Source organism: Sarcophilus harrisii, chromosome 1, assembly GCF_902635505.1.
Source record: "Sarcophilus harrisii chromosome 1, mSarHar1.11, whole genome shotgun sequence".
Classification (NCBI taxonomy): Eukaryota; Metazoa; Chordata; class Mammalia; order Dasyuromorphia; family Dasyuridae; genus Sarcophilus; species Sarcophilus harrisii.
In genome coordinates this window covers 500,075,291-500,081,290 of record NC_045426.1, presented here as the reverse complement: position 1 = coordinate 500,081,290, position 6,000 = coordinate 500,075,291, and the positions used below count along the sequence as shown (strand labels likewise).

At 40.1% G+C, this 6,000-nt stretch overlaps 1 protein-coding gene across 20 annotated transcripts in view; it reads left to right on the top strand.

Annotated features, from left to right (window-relative positions):
- Nucleotides 1–287: 287 nt before the first annotated feature.
- EPB41L3 (erythrocyte membrane protein band 4.1 like 3) overlaps nt 288–6,000 on the top strand; it is a 220,782-nt gene continuing 215,069 nt past the window's right edge. For 4 of the 20 annotated variants that reach the window (XM_031946607.1, XM_031946606.1, XM_031946604.1 and 1 more), the window contains exon 1: nt 293–524. The gene's annotated coding sequence lies outside the window, so the exon portion shown is untranslated. Of the gene's footprint in view, nt 525–6,000 lie in introns of all 20 variants that reach the window. The other 16 variants (XM_031946614.1, XM_031946612.1, XM_031946609.1 and 13 more) reach the window with 11 other exon arrangements.

Sequence of the window (6,000 nt, the reverse complement as noted above, 5' to 3'; positions counted from 1 at the left end):
TTGAATTTTCTTATTTTTTAATATTAGGGAATACAGTTCTCTCTAGGCTCCTTCAGACTTGATACTCAAACTCATTCCAAGTCAAAGGCAGAGGCTGTCTTTTTGCAAAACAAATAATTAAAGCAGAAATCAAAATTATAGTCGTTGCTCAGATTGGGGGGGAAAGGGGGTTATCTTCAAATAGCCTCCTAGGGTGGAGAAAACTGTTACATTGTAACTCCTCTAAAGTACTGTAAGCGTAACCACTCCTCCACTTCGAGGAGGGTGGATCACGATCGACGTCGGTTTTCTGCGAGACATCTCAGTGCGTGTGCCCGGGTGCCTCTGCATCTCGAGCAAAAGGAGGGGGCGGACAGGGAGGGGAGGGCACCGGGCGCAAGAAAACCCACCCTCCTCTCTTTCTAATTTCACATTACGCTCGGGATTGCTTAGTCTGTCAGATGAAACTGGCCGAAAGGAGAGGAAAGTGACAAGCCGCTTGCCTCAAACCCTGGCAAGTCCTGGACGCACTATTGATCCGAAAGGTAACTTTTCTCCCTTTGCTGTGATTCGTAGGGGGAGGGGGGACACATCCAAAGGGAGTCTCCACCTTCCTGATTTGCTGGGAATGTGTCCGAGGCTAGTCCGGAGCTGAGCTGGGCTGCGCGGGGCGGCTGACGCGTGGCTGGGACTGCTGCCGCTGCCGCTGCCGCTACCGCCGCCGCCGCCTCCCCAAGTCCGGCTCTGATTCTCAGGAAGCCTCCGGGGCCCCAGACCCCGATTCCTCCTCTGGCGCCGGTAACTGTGGGCTGTTCTTGTGCCCCTTCTCCGAGGTACATTCCTCGCTTTGCTTTGGCTTTTTTGCAGCGATGGTCTGGGAGGTGGGGGGAGGGAGCCCGGTTGAGCAGGATAGCTGGCTGCCAGCCTTGGTTTCTTTGGAGGCCCTAATTGAGCGAGGGAATTTTTAAAATTCAGTCTTCTTTTCCATTTCTTTATTTGAATTACTGTTATTATTTTTTTAAATTACTGTTTCGAGGCGCCATTTTTAAAGTTAACACTTGGTGGTGGGTGGAGATTAGGGATTGGGGGACGAGCTGGGGAGGGGGATCCTGCATGTACGAGACCGGGTTTCCTCTGTCCCCTCCTACATGCCGGCCCTTCCTCTTAGACAAGCCCTTGGCCCGCATAGGGGAAGGACAGCGATGCGGCGCAGCTGCTTCTGCAGCTCTCCTGGGGGCCTCCATGCCAGATGCCCCGCTTCCTTGCAGAGGTTTGTCAGGCGAGAGGAAGGGGGGGGGGGCGGAATCTCTGCTTGCGTGTTCTGCTTGCTGCGTCTTGCCCCCTGCTAACGCGGCACCAGAGACGCGCCCCATGTAGGCTGTGCAGAGGGGACACCAAAAGGGGGTGGGTTTGGATTTGAGGTCAGGATAAGGTATGTAGCGCACAAAGCATCCCCCCTTCCCAAGCACAACCTCCTGGCTTTTATGTAACTTCCCTCTTTCCTTTTAACTAGGGCATGATTCCCAGAGACTAACGGCAAATGCTGCATTCCCGGCGGGGGCGGTGGGGGGAGGAGGAGCCAGTGTCTAAATAGATGTTGTTCTTGGCTTGGATACCTGGGTAAACCCCTGCCCCTTTCAGTTACTCCTCCCTTCCACTTCTGATTTCTCTTGTCCCCTCTGCTCCCTATTTAACTTGATAAGAGCAGAGAGTTGTACCCCTGAACATCTTGGGGGGGGGGGAGTGTCTGTATGCTGCATTGGTTACCTGACAGACTGCTGGGCTGCTATCTGCATTCAGGCTAGACAAGCTGCAAAGGAGGCAGTGCAGTAGGGTTCGAGTGGGGGTTGGGGAAAGCTCGCTGGCCATTTTACTTTACTTTGTCCGTAGCCATTTCTCTGAAGCTGGGGAGGGGAATGTTTTCTCGTGATTGGAGTAGTTGTTTTTCTGCCTCTGTTTTCCCTTCTGATAACTCCCCACTCACATCCCTTGCACCCTTCTCCACTTGCTACCTCCCCACCAAGTCCATGGCTTCTGCAATGCGGTGGGTGTGGTTACATAGTAAATTGTAACTGGTCCTCTGCAGTGGCAGCGTTGTGTTTCTTTTGCTTTTGGCATTTTCAAATCAAAGGTTTCAAACCTAAGGTTTTGCTCAGCTGATGCCCGGAGTTAACTTGGGGCAACCTTCTTTACTGACAGAACGAGATGATACAGGGAAAACAGATGGCATTAATCAGACAGGGGTCCTGAATAGAGATAGTGCGGAGGGGGGAGGGGGGAAAGGAGTTAGGCAAGCTCAGCTCTGTTAATCCGCAGCTTTCATTATATTCTATTTAGAATTTTTGTTACTTTACATTCATCTGGTTGAATTGCCTTTGAAAAGGTTTTACCTTTCTTTTCAAAACAGATTATACTTTATTTGAGATAGCCAGGTGTACTGAAGTTATACTTAGTTGCAGAAACTACTTCCTTAGTTACAATGTCCTGATGGCACGTGATGAAAAATTCCCCATAGAACTTAATATTGATTTAAATATGTTAGGGAAACAAAAATAATAACATGCACTGGACATATGGGTAATGTGGTTTTTGCTCTCTCTGGTAAACTCATATTATGGTCATAGTTTCAACTGAACCTTAAATTCTAATAGCTTTTTTTTTTTTTTTTTTGTCATCAAGTATGATCAACTATTTGCTAGGATTTACAATTGAGTTTTTAAAATGGACTTTTCTTGAATTCTAAAATTTCTGGTGTTGCATTTTGAAATAGTTTCAAAATTGATTTCTGTTAATTCCCTTAATTGGACAGAAAAGTAAAAATATCTTAATTTCAGGACAGTTATGGAAATAAAATTCTAGATCATGTCTATAGCCACTTTTTTGCATGACTAAAAAAAACTATGAAAAGTAAAAAGTGGACGCATGTTGCTACATATAGTTTGTCTAGCATAAACTCTAATCCTCTGCTTTGTGAACAACATTTCATATAAGTAAAACTGCTGTTTTATGCATTATTTCCCAGTAGGAACAAGCAAAAAGTTCCAACTTAGAATTACAGTTCTATTTGGCAAAAAAGGACTGAATTGTCTCAGGTTAAGACAAAATGTTTTAATTTAATGATTTTCTTAGTATTGGCTTTTCCCATAAAAGTGATTGATTTGAAAGCAGTTCTTGCTTTTATTCTTGTATGATACATAGGACTTTGACTGAGTAAAGATTATTTCAAGTGTTGAAATACTAAACCCTGGATGTTAGATGATGTAATGATAGATACTTTTTTTAGATACATTTGACTAAGTTCACTTATAAAAACCATATATCAAAGAGATCTCTGCCCAGATAGATGAGAAAACCATTTATGTACTGAAAGACTCTCATGTTTTGAAAGAAACAATATGGCCTTTTCTTGTCATCTTCTTATATACTTACAACATGATGGATTAAGTATGCAGGGCATTTGCTGTACAAGGTAATCTTTTTCTTAGCCATACTAAGATCATACTCTTACCCTTTTGAATTGAAGTTTCAGAGAAGAATTAAAATTTGCATATCAGTAATCACATTCTTGAGGGTGAAAAGAAAAATCTTAGTGGCCTGAAGAGTAAATACAAGTATATTTTCTGTGAGAAGTTGACATCATGAAAAAAATAGGTTGGTTTGTGTATGGAGTCTGCCCTCATCATTCTATCTGTTGTTCAACACTTCAATCTCTAGCTTTTGTGTTATATAATATAGAATATCGACTTAGTCTTCAAAACCCTTAAACATTCATCTTTAGCCCCACTTCATTGAGAGAGGCTCTTAGTGGTGCAATTGTCACATATGTTTCTTTTAAATACTAGTCACTAATCTGTTGGAAATGTGTCAGATGTTCAGTGCTCTTCTGAGAGAAGTACAGCTTTCCTTTGCTGTGATTTGATTTGCCTTGGCTGCAAAGAATTGTGTGATCAGAAGCCAGGAGAACTGTAGCAGTGAAGTCATTGCACTGCCCTGTGTTGTGACATCACTATGGCTCAAAGGAAACAAGGGTGGGGCAGGGAAAACCAGACTGTCTGAACCATCTTGGTGGATTCAACTTTGCCTGCTAAATGAATGAGACTGTCCTTACTTCAAGTTGAACTGCACCATAAGGTATTTTCAAAGAATTGAAAGAAAGAAATTAAAACCTGCATGTGAGGGTATATTTCACAGATAAAATAGAAAGGGATTTTATGGGATGGTGGGAATCACTATTCTAAAATGTGGGGAGAAAACAAATGAATAGGCATAAAATATCAGATGTTTCTATTTGATAAGGTGATCAACACATTTCCTAGTTTTCTTCAAGTGCAATATAATTATTGTTTTTATTAAAAAGTTCTTGATTTAGAAGATAACCGTTAAGCCACTCAATGAATAATATGTCATTTTGAACAGGGGAGAGTCTTCTTATGGTGGTTGAGATTTTATCTTATTCTCTTATTAAAGTTTTGAAACTTCAGTTGACAAAGAGAAAAAAACTAGGAATTTCTCAAAGTAAGATTGAATTTTTTATTCTCTGTGTAATTGCACAACTACACCTGGACCCAGAATGCAAAAGCAAAAGTGTAAATAGGAAAACTGGCAAGAGTGAGAGAAAGTGAAATTAAATAGAGAAAATTACAAATCTAATGGTTGGGTTTTCTTTGGTACATTTTTAGACCTTAGAATGATTAGGGAAATTGCACAGTGCTCAAGTATAAGGTTTCATTAACTCTAACCCTGTAATTCTTTTGTAGTCCTAGTCTAGAGAAAAAAGCTGACAACTTAATTTCTAGAATGCTGGCATTTTGATACATTGTTCCTACAGTCTTCACTTAAGGGGGAAAAGATCAGTGTTTCATTTAAAAACAAAGGAAATAAGTCAAATGGCTTTGAGGATGCTTCCCCCTCCCTTTTTCCCCTCCAGATAAATTATGTGCTCTATGAGGGCAAAGCATTGATGCTTAGCTTGGACAGAAGCACATATTAGGTATGCATTTGTTGAAGTGGTTAGAAATTGAGGCGCTTTATGAATGTACTTTCCCACAAGGAGAGTGTTTAAAAAGGTTCATTTATTTTTATACATGTTTCATTTTGAAATTTCTATTACTGAACTCATCTATACTGCCTTTTTTTGGTTGTGTTTTAATGGCCTAATACTCTTTGTAATGACCTAATTACTTATATTCTCAGCTGTAAATTAGGCAAGTGCTAGAGCTTTTTGCCATATGGAGAAAAGTACAGTGCAGGTATCAGGAGAGAAAAAAAAAAGAATTGCTTCACTGAGAGATCCTTTTCTTCCTAGCCCTAATTGGTGTTTTAGTGGGCATCAGCAAAGAGAGCCTAGAAGAAAGGGATAAATGGTAAGATGATATAAAAGAAACTGGAAGAAGCAAAAAAGAATCAGCACTACTGATAATATCAATAATGTCATCAGAGGAAATATTTCTCTGTTATAAAAAATCTGCAAATTATTTTCCTTTTATGTTTCTGGAATTTAATATGTTGGAAATGGTTAGTTTCTGTGTACTTGTGGCTTTTTTTGAACTGACTTCTTATTATGTTACTGTTAAATGTATATTTTTATATTCCATGTCTATTATTACAACATCTTCTGTGGATTAATTAACCCATTTGTACCTTTTCCAGAAAATAAACTTAAATTCATGTTTTTCTAAAAGAATTTTCAGTCAATCCAGCCAAAATTGTACAAAATAAATAATTGCTGAATAAATTCTATGTGACATGTTGTATAGGATATAACATTATACAGTATATAATTTCTGTTCTCAAGGGATTCACAAATTAATGGCGAAATAAGAAAAATATGTGAAGAAAAATAGTACCAGAACAGTAACCTTCATGTGCCATGTGATGGGTAAAAATAAAGTACCAAAAAGGTTCAGAAGAGAGAAATTTGACTAGAAGATCAAAGAGATTATTTCTTTTGCATTAGGCTTGAAAAATGTGAAGGATTTTAATAGACAAAGATTTGGAGTGAGGGAAAAGGGTGGAATGATA